The sequence below is a fragment of the Theropithecus gelada genome, chromosome 14, assembly GCF_003255815.1.
Source record: "Theropithecus gelada isolate Dixy chromosome 14, Tgel_1.0, whole genome shotgun sequence".
In the NCBI taxonomy this organism is placed as follows: Eukaryota; Metazoa; Chordata; class Mammalia; order Primates; family Cercopithecidae; genus Theropithecus; species Theropithecus gelada.
Window position 1 is genome coordinate 37,746,015 of NC_037682.1, and position 21,395 is coordinate 37,767,409.

Here is a 21,395-nt window from a genome sequence, read left to right on the forward strand (position 1 = left end):
TCTAATGCAGGATAACCTCTTGGCTGGGTGTACATCTCTGTGCCGGGTTCCTACTTCTCATTCTTTTGCTACTGTCACTCCATTCCTCAACTGTGTCCCCTATTGCCCATTTTGTTGGCTCCTCCATCCTGACATCTGATTTGGCATCTCTGTCTTGACCTTCCAACATGGTATCAGACCAGTTCTTCTGTCCCTTCCCACTCCTAGGACCTACCAGTTTGCCCTGCTCATCCTTGATCGGGATGAGATGGATACCCTGAGAGACACAACAGAATCAGGTCCTGGGATTGTGTTAGCAGAATGACGGGAGTATGAGATCCACCACATGGTGAGGAACCCCAGGAACCTGCTTTCTTCTTGAAGAGCAACTGAGAACTATTCCCAAGTTATCCTTCACTTTGATGTCTAAACCATACATTTGTCAATTTTAATACTAGAGTCTAGCATTTAATCATTTATTTAATAATAGCCAACTTTGTGAAAGAAAGGCAGATAAAATGAAAAAAAATCTCAGTATTAAGACTGACAACCTGATTTCAGAAATACTAAGCAGTGGTTTGTATGTGCGTGTGTGTGTGTGTGTGTGTGTGTGTGTTTTAAGGAAGCACTGTTGGCAATGTATGTGTTAGGATAAAGGAAGTGTATTATTACTACAGTTTGATGAAATTTACATTTTACTCAGGGTGAATCTTAAAGCAAAAGGTTTATTTATGAGTGAATGAAAGCAAAGTCTCTGTTTATTACTCATTCACAGAATGGCAGGTTAGGTCCTGCAAGAATTGCAGAGGACACAGACTTGAGTAAGCCACAGTGATGCCTTCCTGGACTCACTGTCCATAGGAGAAGATAAACTTGCATATGGAAAATGTCATCATCATGTGTTAAGAAGGGGCCTGAGCCCTTAACCCAGCCTGGAGTCCCAGGGATGCTTTCTTCAAGGCACTACCACTTTAAGTAGCTATTGAAGGATAATAAAAAATATGACATTTACTGAAGACGTACTAAGTGGTAGGCACTTCCATAAGTGCTTTCCACTATTACCATTTGATCCTAACAACTGTTTAATGAGATGACAATGATCACTATGCCTATTTCTAGGTAAGGAAACTGAGGCACAGAGCACTTAAGTAACATGCCTAAAGTCACTCAGCTAGGAAGTAGCAGAGGCAGGACACAAACCTAGGAAGTCTGAGGATTTGAAATTGATCAGAAAGGGAAAGGAGGGAAGACAACATGAGCAAAGACACAGAAGAGTAAAGCAAGGCTGGTGTGAGGGGAACTGTGAGAGTTACACAGTAGACACTGTGGCCATGCCCACATCCCTTAGCTGTGTTCCAGAAAACTCTTTTTGCACTCTTGACTTGAAGGCTTTTCCCTAAACCAAGGCAGGCTGCTCAGCCTTTGCATGGCAGGCTAGATGTGCTGATAATTAGCACATTAGCACATTAGGGTGTGCTGATGGAATTTCATGTATAAACACCCCAGCACCCTTGATCTAAAGGTAGATAACTCTGAAGCATGGGTTTTATGCTATTTCTCAGCACTGCCCTTCGGGATTAAGCCCAGTGACAGCTGGCTTGATAACATACCTTATATCAGCCACCTCCCTTACTGGTCTTTCCTGCACTTTCCAAATATAAACCTCTTAAACCTGAACCCTTGTCCTTGGGTCAGCTTTTGGAGGAACACAAGCTAATACAAATATATTATACTGTTCCAAAAATATAAAGTAGGAAATTGAAGAGGCATAGCAAAGTCAATATAGCCCAAAGTCTGTCAACAATCCACAGACAGACACTTGTTACCTGCCCAGGACATTGTATGTTTATGAATGCAGAGGACATATGATAATATGTATGATGTCACTTCAGGAAGTCTTTAGGAGATCGTCTGTCTGTCCCATCTCCATTTTACATGATCTACCTGAGACCTCAAGTGGGACATGGTTTGTCCAGGGTCTCTTAGCTGGTTAGTTGTAAAGCCCGGATTATTGTTTCCTATACACTAATAGTGAGAGTCCTATTCACTGAGGCAAACTAGAAAGATGTTTAGAATAATCTTTGCCCCAACTCCACCAACTTTTTCAAGTGCATGAAGACTAAGATCTTGAGAAATGCATTTTCAGGCTCTTTCTCTAAAACCAGCATGTGCTAACCAACCCACCAGAGTTGGCCGGGGCCCGCAGTGCAGAGAAACAGAGAACTATGCTCCTGTTTGCAAATAAACCTGAGTATTGATTCACTAGCCACTTGGTCAACCTAGTCAGTTCACTTCTAGAAAGTGATGATAGAAAAATAACACAGAGATGTACATGTATGTGCACAATACAGCATTGTGTGAAAGAACAAAACAATGGAAACCACCTGAGTACCCATCAGTGGAGCAGTAACCAATGTTACAAATAAAACAAGGACACTCTAGGAAGATACCCACACTATACTATGTGAAAAAAAAAAAAAGCAAGCTGTAACTACATATATATAGTACAATCCCCTTTTTGCTTAAAAAAGAAAAGCTTATGTGTAGAGATTTTTGCTTTATAAGCACAAGAACATTCGGGAAAGAGACTTAGCAAACGGTCAACAGTTTGTGGTGGTATAATTTTTGGAATATTAACTTGTATTTGTCCTCCCAGTGTTTGTTCCCCTCCTCCCTTGTAAGCAGATGGTCAGGGCTTTTTTGTGGCCTCTTGCCACAAGGGAGATGTTTGTCATAGGGCCAGAAGCCAAAGTTGTCTGCAAGACGCTTCCGATTCTGGTCCCGAATTTTGTAAAACCTAAACCCATTGAGGAGATTATGCTTGGTGTCCTGGAGGAACTGGAGAGAGAAGGGAAGGTGTTTGGAGTGTAAATGGAATCTTAATCTGAGTTCTGGAGCACTCTGATGAGGAGGAAGACCCTAGGGAGGCTGGCTAGGGATCTGGGAATTCCAAAGTCTCACCAAAGATTCTCCTGGTTTTAAAAGCAGCAGCAGAGGAGCCAGAACCAGAAGAGACTTTGTAGTCTGAGACCATGGACACCTCAGCAGTTAATACTGTAGAGTAAGTTCAATGGCTGAAGAGACCTTATTAGGGTTTGGTGCTACACAAAACCCTGAGACCCTTGCCCATCCCTGAGGGTGACAATAATATCTGAGACCAAATTCCTAATTACCTAATAGGATAAAGAGAGTTGCTATAGGCTTAGGATTAATTTTATGTAAAAAGTAAAGTGCTATTTTTTTTTTTTTTTTTTGCACATCTGAGTTTGTGGAATAAGATTCATATTTACTACAAGTAATGGAATTGGAGATTCAGAGGGGAGAAAGTCGCTTATCACATTAATGTAATTTTCTGATGGTAGGAATATGGAGAGTTTTAGGTTTTCCCCTTTTTTTCCACCTCCTCTCCCCTCAGTATTTTAAAAATAACATTGTATGGGATTTTTTTGTTTGATTGTTTTTTGTGTTTCAAACAGGGTCTCACTCCTGCCCATGCAGGCTAGAGTGCAGTAGTGCAATCTTGGCTCACTGCAGACTTGACTTCCTGAGCTCAGGTGATCTTCCCACCTCAGCCTCCCGAGTAGCTGGGACTCCAGGTGTGTGCCACCATGCCTGGCTAAATTTTTGTATTTTTATTAGAGACAGGGTCTCGCCATGTTGCCCAGACTGGTCTCAAACTCCTGGGCCTGCCTACCTCAGCCTCCCAAAGTGCTAGAATTATAGGCATGTACCACCATACCCGGCCTAATAACATTGTTTTTAATGTTCTTTAAGTCATCCCACCCTCTCAGTCTTGTGGAAGCCTCTCAAGAGGGACAGAATCAGTTGCAAAAGTACCATTTCTGACCCTGAGACATGGATATTGTTTATTCATTTAAATATCACCTGAAAAACCCACTCATTCAAATGGTCTGTGATGCTTGCATAAACAGGAATGCTTACCTTCCTGGGTCCTGAATTTTTGGTTCTCTTAGACTCTTTGAAATTCTCCTTTCTCAGAAAGGAGCCCTCTTTCTATTTCCCCTCAAAGTTGTGACTTGACCCTCACATCCCTTTCTTCTCCAGGACTCCTTGATAAGATTCTTTTAAAATTTCTTTGGAGGGCGTCCCTTTTAGGAAGAGCAAATGCCTTTGGGGATGGATATGAAAGACAGAAGATATGGTGACAGCTGGGGGCAGCTGCACAGTCTGAAGTGGACTCTGTTGTAGAATACTATAGAAAAGATGACTCAGTGTTTTAAAAAATGCAATAATTCTAAGCCCTCTGCATGGAAAAAAAAAGAGGTTCTTTTCTACACATCAGTTCTTGGGTCCTACCAATCCATCCAGTCTTAGTACCCACTGCTCTCTAACACACAGTCTCCCAACTCTCAGGCTCTCTCCCTCCATTCTCCTCCTCAAAGGCAGAGACCCCATCTCCTTCGTCTTTGTACAAGCTGCTTCCTCTTCCTGATGGACCACCTGTACTGCACTTCTCATAGCCTAGTCCTATTCACCTCTCCATGATTCGACTTCCTCCTGGGTACAGTCACCTTCTCTGAATCCAGATGTTACATATACACATGTGGACTAGTCAAGAGGGAGAGGAGACAGAGAGGAGATTTTAGGGAATTGGCTTATTCAGTTTTGGGGGCCAGCCAGTCCAAAATCTGTAGGGAAAGCTGGCGGTCTGAAAATTCAGAGGAGTTGATGTTTCAGTCAGTGTTGAGTCCCCAATCTGCAGGTCAGGCCAGGCTGGAAATTCTAGTAGGGTTTCTATGCTGCAGTTTTGAGACCAATTTCTTTTTTCTTCAGGAAATCTTAGTCTTTGCTTCTAAGGCCTTCACTTGATTGGACTAGGCCCACCCACAATATATAAAGTAATTGGCTGTACTCAAAATTTACTGACTTAAATCAGTAACAGAGAACAGAATAACAGGATAAGCTTAGGCAGAGACATATTGATTGGAAGTCTTTATATCTGCACAGTTCCTGTGACTGTGAACTTAACCATCCAGGGATAGAAAATGTGGATTTCTCATTCTTTCTGCTACAGCCTCTAGGATTCTTGATGTAGAAATGGCATTTTCACTGGGGGTGAGTTCAACAAGGGGACAGGAAGCAATTCTCTGCTAAGCCCTGAGTTATCAACTGTCATAAGTGCCCATAGGAGTAGATTGTTAAAAGTTGTGATTGAAATGAAATTCATGATTTTTCTCTGGATTTCTTTAAGCCATGCTAAACATAACGGCTTAAATGGTTGGTCAAATGCTAATTTGACCAATGGCTGGTCAAATAGTTGAGGAAATGCTAATTGGGTCATCCTCTCTCCTCTCTACACCCCTGCCTTGAGAAACAGACAGCAGACAGACACCACACACACGCAAGCGTGCACGCACGCACACGCGCGCGCACACACACACACACACACACACACAGATATGAATGAATCTTTGTCCCAGTTAACTGAAGGCTGACCAATGAACTTAAACTCAAGTCTGACGTATTAATCTTAGAATATACCTTCATGGAAGCTCCTGAGGATCTGAGTCAGAGAAAAGAAGGATGCCAAAAGAGGAAGCAAAAGGGACAAACGTATCTGTCTCACAGTTTTGCCTCTGCCAGCCTCTAGAGTTAACCACAATAAATAGCACTTAAAAAAAGGTCTCCACTGCAGTTGACAGTGACCATAAGACATAGCCCTGCTTATAGATAGAATATCTCTGGTATGGTAGGGTTGAAACATCTCTTGGTTGTTGTTGATTTTTTCCCTGAAACCTGTCATCTCCGAGACGGATGGTATATGTAATATTTTAATATTTAATATAAAACACATACAAGTAGTACTTCATCTGCCTGTATCATGTTCCTAGAAGTATATTTAGAATTTTAAGCTGTTCCAACTATTATACATTTTGCCAAATTTTAGTCATTGAGGGAGTTGTGTTTAAACATCTGTTGACTGCAGATGTTAAGTAGTGTGAAACATTCTTTTAAGATGCCAAAATGCAATTAAAATCATAATATTTTTCCTAGTAACAAATCATGCTAATCAGTGAAAATTTAGAAAGATAAAACTCAATGAACACTGAATGGTAATAATTCTCTAAATAATCAGCTGTGGCTCATGGCAGGGGAGAACTAACTTTTAACTAAATTATGTTAAATCAATGCCAATTTTCTCAGCTCTTGAAAAGTGTTCTCTTTTTTCCTTCAAGCCAGGCAATGATCAGGTGGAGTAAAACATAAGGAAGAGCATCTTTTTGGTTCAAAGGATGAAAAAAATTGGGTAACACACTTTCCTTACATCTAGCTGGGCCATTGAACCAGAATATGCCAGCGTTTAAAACACTGAAATGCCAGCTCTTCTCTTTTTTTTTTTTTTTTTGAGACGGAGTCTCGCTCTGTCGCCCAGGCTGGAGTCCAGTGGCCGGATCTCAGCTCACTGCAAGCTCCGCCTCCCGGGTTCATGCCATTCTCCTGCCTCAGCCTCCTGAGTAGCTGGGACTACAGGTGCCCACCACCTCGCCTGGCTAATTTTTTGTATTTTTTAGTAGAGACGGGGTTTCACCGTGTTAGCCAGCATGGTCTTGATCTCCTGACCTCGTGATCCACCCATCTCGGCCTCCCAAAGTGCTGGGATTACAGGCTTGAGCCACCGCACCCAGCCTACCAGCTCTTCTCTTAAAGGACAACATGGAAGTGTCTGATTTCTGCCTGGGCTGAGGATTCAGAAGAAGATGTGTGGAACACAGCCTGGACATGCCCCAACCTGGTTGATGAATTCTACCGCAAGTAGTGGAAGAAACACACCTACAACATGAGCAGAGAAGATTTTTCTTCTGTACTTTCCAGGACTCGAAGCTGCTTTGTTTTTTGGTTGTTGGGTGGGGAAGGAGGAACAATAGTGTAGCTTCCAGAAGACAGAAAAGAGTTATTTCTTGAGTGTGAATTAAGCAGTACCAAGAGACCTCAAGCTAGCTCTCTCTCCTGATAGAAATTTTACTGTTAAGAGTTTTTCTTTAGGTTTAAAACCTTGAAAGCTCCATAATGCTCCTGAGTAGAACAATAAAGCCATTAGTAGTCAATGGCTTTCTTTAATATTTTTCTTCCATTTCAATTTTAGTTCTAATTTTATCTGACTCCTAAAAACACGTTTCATATTCTCATGAGGACTGGGCCCATATGTGTAAATGGTTCAAACATCTTAATTTGTTGACTGAACTAGTCTAAATAGTCAAATTTTTTTTCAGGCAAAAGTGAATTTCATCAAATTCATTGACCCACCATTTCTTAAATTCATCATTGATTGATTATCTGTTATGTGCCAACCCCTGTACAAGTTCCTAGGGCAACAGAGGTGAAAATCCATAATCTCTGTTTCCAGGACTCTATCAGTTTGATAGGGACACAGGCACATAAGCAGACAATCATAATGCAGTGGTAGTAGGGATATGCCACGCTCATCCAGGCAGTGTATTGATGACCATGTCCCTGAGTTACCAAGTACATTGAAAAAGGTGTAACAAGAGATGCTAAATTAGCAGGTAGTACTAATATGAAGTTCTACTGTGTCTACTCCTGTGCCAGGTGTTTGGGTTGGGAATGGGTATTGGGTAAGAGGAGATAGAAGTTGGAAAGGCAGAAAACACCAACTCAGCTGATATGGTTGGGATGTTTGTCTCCTTTAAATCTCATGTTGAAATGTAATCCCGTGTTAGAGATAGAGCGTAGTGAAAGGTATTGGATGAGGGGAGTGGATCCTTCATGAATGGCTTAGTGCCATCCCCTTGGTGATGAGTGAGTTCTCACTCTGTTAGTTTACACAAGATCTGGTTACTTAAAAGGGTGTGGTACCTCCCCCTCTCTCTTACTTCCTCTCACCATGTGACATGTTGGCTCCCCTTCCCCTCCATCATGACTGTAAGCTTCCTGAAGCCCTTTCCAAAAGCAGAAACCGGCACCATGCTTCATGTACAGTCTGCAGAACCATGAGCCAATTCAACCTCTTTCCTTCATAAAGTACACAGCTTCAGATATTTCTTTGTAACAAAGCAAAAACTGACTAACACATTACCCATTAAAGAGTTTACAATTTACTTAGAGGAAATAAGATGGAAGTGTAGGGAGTTATTAGAAAGCAAGATAACCTACAAATCTGTAAAGTATAAGCATCAAATTTTGTGGACAAAGAGTATGATGTAGGTATTGAGAAAAGAAAAAGTGGGATATAGGGTGGAACAGTCTCAGAAAAGTCTTCCCAAAGGTTACAGGTAAGAGAAAGACACGGAAGGACTGGTCCAACTTACATTGGTAGAAGCAGAGGACGTAGGCCTAGGTTGTTTTTTTATTGTTGTTTTTGTTTTTGTTTTTTTGAGACAAAGTCTCTCTCTTGTGCCCCAGGCTGGAGTGCAATTGCGTGATCTTGGCTCACTGCAACCTCTGCCTCCTGGGTTCAAGCGATTCTCCTGCCTCAGCCTCCCAAGTAGCTGGGATTATAGGCGCCTGCCACTACGCCCAGCTAATTTTTGTATTTTTAGTAGAGACGGGGTTTCACCATGTTGGCCAGGCTGCTCTTGAACTCCTGACATCAGGTGATCGGCCCACCTCGGCCTCCCAAAGTTCTGGGACAACAGGCATAAGCCACCGTGAGTGGCCGGGCCTAGGTCTTCTAAGCAGCGGAAATGGCAGAGGCAAGTGTCCAGAGCTGGGAATAAGGGGATGTTATGTGGGTATCATAGGGATGGGGGCAAGGGACTTCACAATAAGACACTAACTAGTCTAAAGTTGAGTTTGTGTAGGATTTTTTACTCATCTATTATTGAGGGCCATGAACCGAACTACATACTGTGGATAAGGAATTAATAAATTCCTGCTATCTTGAAGTTTATAATCTAGTCCTAAAAAGAAATTTATCAGAGAGATTTCTCTGAGCCTTAGTGTGTTGGGGTCTATGCCTTTTCATTTTATCCTTCAAATACTGTCTACTCAATGAAAGTTACCTGGCCTGTTCAGCCAAAGTAATTTATAAAGGCAATAATAGCTAATATTATTAAGAGTCTCCTAGACCAGTATACTGTACTAAGTACTTTGCATGCCTTATTCATAATAAGTTAACGTCTTTACAAAGATTACATAGTGTAATCTTTACACCAAATTTGCAAGGGTGTACTACTATTATCCCCATTGTCTCTATGAGAAAGCTGAGGCTCTGCAAGGTTAAATGATTTCCCCAAGGTTCTCTTTAACTTTGTAGGGGAAGATGGAGGATGCTTAGAGAGTGGTATGATCAACATTGTGTGCCTCCTGATGTGGTACAATGTGCAGCACATAGCACCACTTTTGAAGTACTGCATGCTTGCCAAAAGAAAAATTGAACATAAACTTTCAAGTTTATTGAAAATGGAGGGTCCAGGAGTAGTGACTCATGTCTATAATCCCAGAACTTTGGGAGGCCAAGGCAGGCAGATCACTTGGGCCAGGAGTTCAAGAGCAGCCTAGCCAACATGGTGAAACCCTGTCTCTACTAAAAATACAAAAATTAGCTGGGCATGGTGGCTCATGCCTGTAATTCTACATACTTGGGAGGCTGAGACAGAAACACTTGAGCCTGGGAGGCGGAGGCTGCAATGAGGTGAGATCACTCTATTGCACTCCAGTCTGGGCAATAGAGCGAGACTCTGTCTCAAAAAAAGAAAAAAAAAAGTAAGAAAAGAAAATGGAGGGATAAAGGATTAAGATAAATAATACCACAAAGAAGTAAACAGAAAAATTTAGAATTTTGGAGTGCAGGGACTGCAGGACAACTGACCGAATTTCTTCAACATGTCAAATATATGTGTGTTTGTGTGTGCTTATTCTATAAATACAATAAAAATATTTTTATATAAAAGTACATTATATATAAAAGAAAATTTGTTTGGATTTGATTAATGTAATGTTTACAGTTATGGTAACGGTTATGCTAATGTAATGTAATGTTGGGCCTTGTTTAGCTCCTGATTTGAACAAACTAATTTTTAAAAAGGCATTTTTTTAGTAAGTAGGAAAATTTGAATATTGGCTGGTTATTGGAGGCTACAAGGAAATCTTCTCAATTTTCTTGGGTGTGACCATGGTACTGTAGTTATGGGGGAAAAATGCTAATATTATTTAGAGATATGTACAAATGTGTTGGGAAGTGACATCAAATGTGGGATTTGCTTAAAAATATTTAGCAACAATAACTACAACAGAAAAGAATAAGTGATGCAAACATGACGAATGCTTGCTAACTGTTAAAGCTAGGTGATGACTATATAGAGTATCATTGTATTAGTCTCTCAATCTTCCTGTGTTTGAAATTGTTTTAAATAAAGATTCATTTAAAATGCATGGCTTAAAATAGCCAGTGAGGCTGAAAACAGATTCTCTTGTACCACTGGGCCCAGTTCTTTGCACACAGTAGGTGCGTAATAGGTGTATCATGAATTACTAGAATTGGAGCATGGAAAACGGCTACAGGATGAATGAAAATCACCCTGTCCTCCTAAACATACAATCACAGCAGTGTGGGCTCCAGACAGAAAACCTGTCTTCTTTTTGTGTACGTTTATGCTGCATGTTGCTTTTTTTTTTTTTTTTTTTTTGGTGGAATCTTCTCATCTCTTTTGGCTTTCAAAGCTTCCTTTAATGTTAATCTTGATCAAAATTCAATAGATAAAATTTTAAATGTGAGGAGGTAGAAGGGCCTTTGCAGTGTGGTTCACCTAGTAAGTGTGACTTGCTTGACTATAGAGAGCTTTGAATACAGGCTGACATTGGCCTTGTCTCCGAAAATAGCAAACTGCAGCCACAACTTAAACACAGACATGATGAAATCAATGTTTTAAGGAGATCAGTTTCCAGCTTCTCTGTCCAACATACCTCCAAATCTGCCTTTCACAAAAGCATTTCTCTTTTACTAAGATATACAACCACTTCCAAACCATGACTGCAGAGGAATGAGGGCTCCCACAGGCTGAAAGACACTACCAGAACTAATCTATTGCTTTGAACATGACCAGGGTATTTTTCCATATCGAATCCATGAGGGATAGAAAAAATGACATCAGCAAATATTCTTCCGGAAACTGATTTATTAGACCAAATATGAAATTACTGGTGCTTTTCCAAGGGGAAACAAGATTGAAAGCTCCTGCCTATAGCCTGTTTATATTAAGACATTTGTGTCTCAATTCCAGAAGCTGGCAATTAAACTCCCAGAAATAAACTGGCACCAAGTCCCATGAATGAAATGACTATGAATCATTTCATTTTTGAAAATAAAACAAAGATGTGACTTAACAGGTGATGAGTTGGGTGGATGTGCAATATTTCCACAAACACTCAGCCATAATACGTGCTCATATTATTGGTATGATTCGGAACCCTTTAAACATTTCTATATCTGAGTCTTATGAGAGAGAAGAAACCCAGCATGTCTGTTTAAACAAGCTTAGCAAATTATTTTTGTGGAAGTCTGTCTTTCAGTGTTTCTGATGAGGTGATGTGTAGTTTTAGGGCATGGAATGTCTCACCATAGTCAGGACATCCTATTAGAAACAAGTGTCTGCTTGTGAATTGTCCCCTCACCTAAATAAGAAATGAGGAGAGGACCAGAATTAACAATCACTCTTTTTTTGTTGTTTTTCTTGTCGCGATGGAGTCTCACTATGTCGTTCAGGCTGGTCTCAAACAATCCTTCCACCTCAGCCTCCCAACGTGCTGGAATTACGGGCATGAGCCACTGCGCCTAACAGTCCCTTCCTGACTCTCTTCTTTTACAAATCCAGAAGCCCATTTATCCATCACTTTGAGCATAGAAAGCTGTGCTGTGATATACACTAACCATTAGCCACATGTGACTATGTAACCTTAAATCAATTAAATCAAATTAAATTTAAAATTCAGGCTCTCAGTGCACTAATCACATTTCAAGTGTTCGACAGTCACATGTGGCTAGGGCTACCATACTGAACAGCCAAGATTTAGAACATTTTCATTGCTCCAGAGAAAAGTGGGCTATTGACATAGTCCCCATTTCTTCATTTTTTTGAAGTCAGAAGAGAAGTATTTGTCCTATATCTCTCATAGAAAGATATAATAGGATCAGTAAGAATACACCTGGAATTAGTTTCTCTAAAACTCATCCTGAAACTCTGTAGTCTCAGTTTAAATCATATAAAATTTTGACTCAATAAATCTTGAAATATTCAGTAAGAATGGCCAAACAGAAAAAATTCTGGAGTCTACTTGAATAGCTAATTGGATTTTTGATATTTGGCATAAAATAGCATTTAATTACATCTCATTTGAAATGAACAGAATGCATTATATGCATGTATATATTTGGAATACTGATTGGAAAAGGCCAGGCATGATGAAGACATGTTTGTGTAATACTTATCTTCTATCCTGTGTCTTGTCCTTAAGGAAAAGAAGACATCAAACAGGACACAAAGTAGCAAATGGGAGTTTCTTCTTAAATGTTATGTGAATGACTCACTTGTTAGGCAAGTGAGATGATTAAGGACAGGAGGAGAAGACAGCAAAAGAGCTGGAAGTAAAGTCACTTCCAAAGCTCTAGAGTTGGTAGTTCGTGTCTATTTCCAGGAAGACTTCTAAATCTAATGAAATGATTTGAATGCAATGCTTTATCCAAAAATAAAAGCAATGTTAGATTATGCAGCACCTGTCAGCCAGTGAAGATTAATGAAAAAAAGCACTGCTGTGGAGAAAAAATATCCACCGTTATTTATTCAAAAAAGAATGGAGCATCCACCAGTACTAATCATTGTGTTAGGTGTTCAGAGTATGTTAAGAGAAATAAGCATTCAAGAGATAATAGAATGGATAATTAATTACAACTGAAATAAATATTGCAAAGGAAAAGTAAAGGGTCCCATAAAAGCACATAACAGGAGGACCAAAGCTTTTGAGAGTCAGAGGTTTTTCTAAAGAAATTACATTCAAGGAAACACCTAAAAGAGAAGTAGAGTTTGTGAAGAGGTGGAGAAAGAGCATTTTGGGTGGAGGACAAGTGTATGGAATTTCTAAAACAGGAAACAGCATTAGGCATTTGTTGTGTGGTAAGGCATAGCAAGCAAGAAAAAGGAGACTGTGACACAAGATTGGGAGGTAGGTGGACATCGGCTCATGCAGAATCTTATAGACCATGATCAGTCAATAAACTAATGAATGAAACATTCCTTGATATTAAATATTGCTAGTTTGTGTTTTTATGAAGTTATAATTCACAGAAAAAGACATAAGTATGCAGAAGTATATGGTATAGAATTTTACTTAGTTATCCAAATCTATGAAAAGAAAGATTTCCAGATGGAAAGAGACAGTGTTTTCAAAGTTGTGGAGGTAAGAAAGAATATGGTGTTTTCTAGAAATAGTAAGGGGAAGGACAAGAGAAAAAGTTAAATTGTAGATGAGGCCAGATTGTCGAAAATTTCAAATGACAGGATAGGGTGAATGAATGTCACCTGTTATGCACCCAGGACTCAGACAACTTTCAGTAAAGAAGGGGCAAAGTGAGAGCTGTTTTAGGATAATAGATCAAGTGGTGGTGAACGGTTAGGGAGAATAAAATTTAAATGGATATGAGAGTTTGGGTTTGATGTTGTGGCCAAAAGCAAGTTATGTTAGATTCTTAAAGTGGTCATAAAACCTTAATGAGGAAAATAATTCAGTAGGTAGGTGGAATAAAACTGTTGCAACAATGAAGTAAGGAAGAGTTAAGAGTGACAGTTGGGAGGGAGGGGGTACTGGGGGGTGGATATAAAAGCCAGTGAGAATGACTGGATTCCTAGCCTTCATTTTCCTTTTCCTCTACTAACAGCAGCCAAATTTCCCTTTGGAGACCTACCCACCCACCTCAGCTTCATGGTAATTAGTATTGAGTGATGAATTTGGTATTTAGTAGTTAGATATTTAGAAATTGGTTCAGGAATTTACAGGTGACCCTATTTGGGCAAATAAGAAACAGACATTTGCTGAGGTTTCTCTGGGAAAGAAGTTTCTTCATGGTTTCCCAGGAGCTATCAGGGGTGATGGTCTTTCTCCCTCTGAAGAGTGGAAGGTTAAGGATGTGAAGGCTGTAAGAGCTGCAGCTTTTTAATACAGGGATGAGGAAGCAGAACACGAATGAGCCTATCAAAGTGGGGAGAGTAGAGGGAAAGGGATCACAGAGAAACTGTTTCAATTCCCTGACGACACTGAGAACCTCTGACTCAACCTCTGCACTCCAGTTATAACTCAGTACATTTCCCTTTTTTATACAGTTCAGTTTGTGCAGAGTTTTCTGTAGCTTGATACCACTATGATTTAATGACACAGGGAGAACAGATTAAAATGAGTTAATCTTTAAAAATAGAAAACTGATGAGAAATTATTGCCAGGCAGGATTAACTTTGTCCCAATTATTTGATAATATGAGAATTGGCTTTATAATCAAAAGTAGAAGGAAGAAATAAAATGAAAAAGATTATCATCTATAAGTGATACAGCAGCACATGGTATTAAAACCAAAGATCTCAGGTCTGGCCATGTGCTGCTGCTTTCCCCCCCCCCCCCCGCCTCCCCCCGCCCCACCGCCAGAGTTGTTGCTTGCAATAAAGAACCATGACTGAAAAATGCTCCCTGAAAAGTGAAATCCAAAAATTTAAAGAAGAATATTTTAAACCACTGGGAATTGCTATTAACATTTAGGAATCTATCTTTCCAGCCATTTTTGTACATACGCAAATTTGTTTTTAAAAGAATGGGATCCTGATGCTTACCCTGTATTACAATCTGAGTTTTTTACATAACAATTTATAATAGACATATTTCCACGTCAATCAATGAAGATTTATATTATCTTCTTACTAGCAGTTTCATATTTATGTCTTTATAAAGAATATCGGCAGAGTGGTAAAGGGAAGGGGTTTTAAAAGCCAAAGTGCATGCTCAGATATTGGCTCTGCCTCTTGTCTCTCAAATACTCTGTGGTTCCTCATTTCTATTTCACAGCTTAAATGAAAAGTTACCTCTACAGTCCTGAGCACAATGCCTGGCACAGGGAATGAGGGTTACTATCATCATTTTTTAAATTTCTAATATAGGGTATGCTGCAGGGGACAAAAGTGAGGAGATTTCATAAAAGATACGTATGAGGTACAGAGATAGAATAAAATTGGGCCCTATCTACACAATACACAGTACATGACAGAAAAAAAAATCAGTAAGATAAGTAACAAGAAATAACCAGAAATGACCATATGTTTTCATATAAAAATTACATTACTGATTTGAGGGTCAAATAATTTTTATAGCATAATTGATATAAAATTTGAGTGATGAGATTATTAAAACAAATGAACCCATATGCCCCCCTATTTGATTTCTTCCCACTTTCTACAGATTAAAATGAACAGAAACATGAGTGGAGTTTATGGTCTTTATGAAAAAGTGATTTTCTCTGTGTCCTTAGGCAAAATGCCTTCAATTGACACAGGCTCCATCTGTACTCCAGGCAAAACTGCACGTTCTTCCTTTTTTAAATGTGTGTTTTTAAAATACCATTTGGCACCTACCCTACAAAGCTTAAAAATTAGATTTTGAAAAAAAAAACACCCAAAATGTTGCCTCTCATATAGAGGCAAGCAAATTGGATTCATGTAAATGATCCTTAAGAAATGTCTTTAAGTCTGTATTCCAACAATTGCATTTTTTAAAATACACATTGATTTGCTTTTAAAATTTAGCCTCCTCATTTTTTTTCTCCTGTATTAGAAAAGAATCTGCATTATGTAAGTATATCTTGCATTGAGAAACTTAGTAAATAAAAACTCTCTTATTTGCATCGTAGAAAAATTAGGGAGTCATTATTTACCCTTTAAGATGATTTTCAAAAATAATTCAAAGTAAAATCCCATTAAAGAGAACACTTGCCAGGGGAACTAAAAATATGATTTTAATTTAATACAACTTTTCTGAAACTCATCTACTATGTATAGTAACAAAACAATGAACATGAAAAAGTTGATTATATATCCTCCATTATATTCCCAACAGGATATGTATTTCTGTAAATATTTTCAGCTAAAAGAGATGGAAGTATCTCTAGCATGGATAGCCCTGGTGATTCAAGAAACTGACTGCATCCAGTGCAGACTGGTGAGACAGTAGTAATAGGGGTCAGTCTTGCTTTGGAATATTTTATTAGTGTATTAGTGTTCTTTTCCCTATCACATATTTAGTATTTACATTCTAAAACTTCCATTCTGTGAATTATTCTATAAATAGTGTTGTTTTGTGTTTACTGGATGGCTTTGAAAAAATAAGGCAGGATCCCTACCACATCCTTTACTATATCAAAATTAAGTCTGTATGGATCAAAGATGTTAATGTAAAAAACATTAGTCTCCAAAGGCACTGCCCAAATAAACAAAGCAACCCCCCCAAACAAACAAACAAACAAAAAGATACCATAGACTTCTATTTCAGCAACATGAAAGACTAGGTTTTTGGAGACTTCCTCATGGTTCAGAACATCTACAAGTTTGAATTAAATTTTAAAAAAATTTAATGCATGAATGAGCTTTCAGGAGATTAAAGGGAATTCCCAAAGCCCTTGAGGCCAGAATCAACAATAAGGAGGAATAATCTAGTACTAAAATTCCTTACTCCTGGAAGCAAAAAGCCTTGGTTTTATTGGGGCAGACATGAGATGTGAGGGAATAAAGCAGAATAAGAAAGTAAAGCAGATTCTAGAATAAAGTTTCCTACAACCCAAAGGTTGACATCCTCATTAGATGATTAATGAACTTGCAATGAGAAGAAAGTCATGGCCTGTCTCAGACTTGAGACAGTTGGAGCTGGAAAGGAGGGAGTATGGGAGGAAGGATCTCTCCTCTCACCACATCCCTAAGCACAGGCTCCCATTTACACTAGTTGGGAGGATAAAATTAACATGACTTGTACCACCTGCCCTTTCCACCTCCCAAAAAAGCCTCTAGTTAAGATTTAAATGGAAATGATAAAATGTAGTTATTGGACTAAATAAAATTATATTTAAATAATGACTAACCATATGAGGGAAAATGAAATTGTATTTTCCTACCTTATACCATAGGCAAAATATCAATTATTGATGGTTGGATGACCTCTGAGACAAACTTTTCAAAACTTTAGTAAAAAATAAGTAAGTATATATTTTTAACCTTGATCTAGGAGAGAAGTTCTTAAACAAGGTATAAAATGTGCAAACCAAAAAGGAAAAGGTTGATAGATTTGATAATTAAAATTAAGAGCTGTTCATAAAAAGCAAAATATACAACATGGAAAATGGCAATCTCTACATGGAGACTATGATGAGCTTAGAAGGGAGCCTTCCAACAACTACCATAGAGCCCTTTCTTCAGTTCAATATGGGTCTCTTAACCTGTATTCTTCAGACAGAGGCATTCATTTGGTTATAATGCCACTATGCTCAGGCTATCTTATCTTAAATATCACCATTAGAGTTGCTATAAATACAGCATAAATTAAATTTCTATGCAGCATGATATTGACCTAGTTTGACAATATCCTTTAGGGAATTATTTTACTTGTTCAATAAGAAATTGCTTATTCATTCATTCATACTAATTAGTAAACATTCATTAGGCATCTACTCTATGCCTAGCACTGCACTAACTCCTGTACATCCTCAAAAGAATCAGATCAGATTTTAAAAATGTATTCATTCTTTCAACAGCTATCGATTGAGCAACTACAATATACCAGGCACTGTTCTAAACATTGAAATACAGCAGGGAAAAAAAGGGAAGTGTTCCTGTCCTTATGGCGTTTACCCTCTAGTGATATCTATCAATATCACATTAACATTAACATCAAAAGCTCTCTACACCCACCCCTTAGCTGTTGACTCAAGAATTCCAATCCCTTGCAAAAACTCCCCCACCATCAATGTATTTCTGGTGGCCGCCAAGGAGGTATCATTCATTCCCACAATTCAGGGCAGGCTGTCAGTCACCACCTGATTATGTCATTTAATTCTATGAAACATTCTATGTGGTCTTTAACTTTAAAATGTATCAGCATAGACAGCAGTTTGTCTGTGAGAGAGTGTTTGCATATGTATTTTAATACATCTTAGAGTAGTTAATTAACCTGGTTAATTGCCTTAATTAAAACCACCTTAGGGTGGTCAATTAATATTCAAAGGATTCTAATCAGGAAAACACTCTCCAAAAATGACTAGCTTTTGTGAAACCATATTAGAATATAGTATTCCAGAAACAGTTCCTACAGAACTACTTTATTCTTTAGCTATCATGATTTCTGGTCAACACCAAAGGTTTATTCATTAGTATAAAAATGTTAGAAAACATTTTTCATTGGTGAAATAAATAAAAGTGTTCCAGGCACTGCACTGTCTACAAGTATCATACAGACACTCCCCCTTTACTAAAATAGCCCAATTGCTTCAAAAAAGAATCCCTAGATTTAGGATTCTGAAGAGACGATGGTGTTACCTAGAACCTACTAGAAATTTAAGTTGAAACCTACCTCTAAAAATTGTCCTATTAACCAATAGAGAATTACAGAGAGCTGGGATTTTGTCACACTTACAGAATGATGACTGTTTTTGTGCCTACCTATCTGGAAGAATTTGAGAATTTGGCCAGAGACTTGCTTTCTGGCAAAGTACCACCTGGTAGAGAAATTTTGAGGAGGAAACTGATAGCCTTCTACCTGCAATGATTATAACATCTACCATCTACCTACCATCTACCAAAAAGAACCCAATCATAATCCTCGAAGGATCTAGTATTTGTGAATGAGCAAACTGGCTTACGTCCATTTGACACAAGTAGGCATTATTATCCCATTTTAAAGAGGAGGAAACTAGTAAGATTTAGAGATGTTAAATCACTTCATCAGGTTTTCAAAATTAGTAAGTGAAGGAACTGAAATTTGAAAAGCAGATCTGTGCAATTCCATAACCTTTATTTCAAACCCTTAATCGTTATATAATTATGAAAGTCTGCCTCATTATTGGCCATCTGGCCATTTTTTACACTCTAGCCTTTGCAGGCAGAGATTGGCTCTCCATTCATGGGTGAGTTATAAGCAAACTCATTGCAAGGTTTACCAACCAAGAATATATATTCATCCTATTAAACCACCTGTCCACAATACCACTCCCTCAACTTTGGGCACATTTCTCTGGCACATTTTGGAGTATACAGGTGGTTCTAGTTGACATGAAGGTATTTTTTAGCTGTATCTGCCTCAAGAAGGCAGATGCAGGGCATTCAGAAATCCTACTACTTCCCTAAGACACTTTTCTCTAGAGGATTCTGAATGGAATCCTGTAGAGAGAAAACTATAGGAAGGGGTCAAGTTGCTAATCTTATTAAAATAGTCCAATTGTTTGAACTCAGATGCTTGACAGCATATGAAGATGCACTGATCAGTTTACAGGCATGTAATCCAATCTAGATAATGTTCTGTCTAAAAAGGGACTGCTTATACCCACTCTGGCAGCAGCCCAGGCTGGGAGCTTTCCAGTTAGAGCAGCAAGATGCCCAAGCCAGTAGACTCTAGGACTTCATCGCTGCTGGGTAGGGTGACTGGCTTCTCCCCACATTTTGATATTCCATACATGTGCATAGGCATGCCAGGATGACATAGCCTTTCTGTTCATTCCAGCACTGCGCATCTGACTTTTGTTCTACTCAGCCCTTTATCCTTCCTCATCACCCATACAAATGGCCCCAAAGCTCCCCAACTGGTGCCTGCTGTTGAGCAGAAGGATCCATTCACTTTGGGATTAATAATGTCTTAGTCCATTTGGCTCTCATAACAAAATATTATAAACTGGGTACCATATAAGCAACAGAAATTTATTTCACACAGCTCTGGAGGCCGGGTGGTCTAAGACCAAGGCAGATTTGGTGGTGTCTGGTGAGGGCCTACCTTCTGGCTCATCAACAGTGCCATCTTGCTGTGTTCTCACATGGCAAAAGGGTGACCAGAGTTATTAGCACCTTATAAGGGCACTAATTCCATCATGAGGGCCCTACGTTCATGACCTAACCAGTTCCCCACAGCTCCACCTCCTAATACCATCACCTTGGGGGTTAGGTTTCGATATATTAATTTTGAGGGGACACAAACATTCAGTCTATAGCAAACAGTAATAATAATAATAAAGCAATCATTTACTAAATATCTTCTCAGGGAGCAGCCTATATCCAATGACAACTGATATGAAGATGCAAAGACCAAGATTCTGTGATTCAATCTGGGACAACTCTGAGGGCCCTTCCCAGCAATCGAGCTCTCCATAGGACAGCAAGGCCTGAGTTAGAACTGCCTTATATGTTAGCTTTTCCCTTTGCACAATGCAGCCTTCCTCATTTCCTTATAGCTGTATTTCCCAAGAGCACTTTCTAATAAACCTTCTGCATGCAGCTCTCCATCTCAAAGTCTGTTTCCATAGAACTCAATCTAAGATAGAACACATCTTTTCAAAGGACAGATCCATTGTGAACTTTGGCAAGTAGGATCCCTCTGTGTATCACAGGGGCTCAGGGAGCCATGGAGGCTTCAAGAGGTGGGACAGCTATGAGACTGAGGCTCTGACAATTGGAAATGTTCATTAGTGAAACTATGCAGTATAATTTCATAGAAGATTATTCTATCTGGAGGCTAACAGATGGCTCTGAAGCCAAATTCGGGACTCTAATTCAACAGAGAGATTCTGCTGATGTCACCAGCACTTGAGCTGTGTGTTCCAGTGTGGGCTTTTTAAGGGTTTTGGTTGTCTTTTTTATTTTTTCTTTCCACAAACAGCCATAGAGACTCGAGAGTTAATTCAGCCTTGTAGTCACTCCAAGGCCATCTGTTGTTCAAATTAAAATACATATTTTTAACTTTAACCTTTCAATCTCTAAAGTTTTAAACCTTTGCAATAGAAACAGTCATTTTGCAACAGCTTTTCGGCTTCCTGATTCAGTGACATCAATGAAAGGGGAATGTCAGTTTTGGGAACGTCAGTAAGGAACGTTGGCAGGGCTGACATTGGTAGAGGGACATGGAGAATCTACCAGGTTATTTTCTGTTCTTGCATGACATGGTAACTAACGTGCTGTGCTCTCGTTTGTTGGAGTCCATCGAAACTCTGATTAGATTTAATGAAGGATAATTTAAGAATTCATATTGCTTCTGAGGCATAAATAAATAAAAAAGGAGCTAGAAAAAAATGCTGCAGAATTTAGGCTCCTTTGTTAGTTCTATTAATCTGCTGGCATACTCTAATGTGGAAGCCAGAATAAAATATAACCAAAATGCTAATTTCTTTTGAATGATTTTTTTTCTTATTTTAAAAGTCATGTACATTCATTGTACAAAAT

General features: G+C 39.0%; 1 long non-coding RNA gene across 1 annotated transcript; it reads left to right on the forward strand.

Moving 5' to 3' along the window:
• The first annotated feature begins 205 nt into the window (after positions 1-205).
• On the forward strand, positions 206-7,275 carry LOC112607194. The gene is made up of 3 exons (XR_003115750.1): positions 206-403; positions 6,177-6,247; positions 6,649-7,275. It is a non-coding gene; the product is annotated as an uncharacterized LOC112607194 (long non-coding RNA).
• The last annotated feature ends 14,120 nt before the right edge of the window (positions 7,276-21,395 follow it).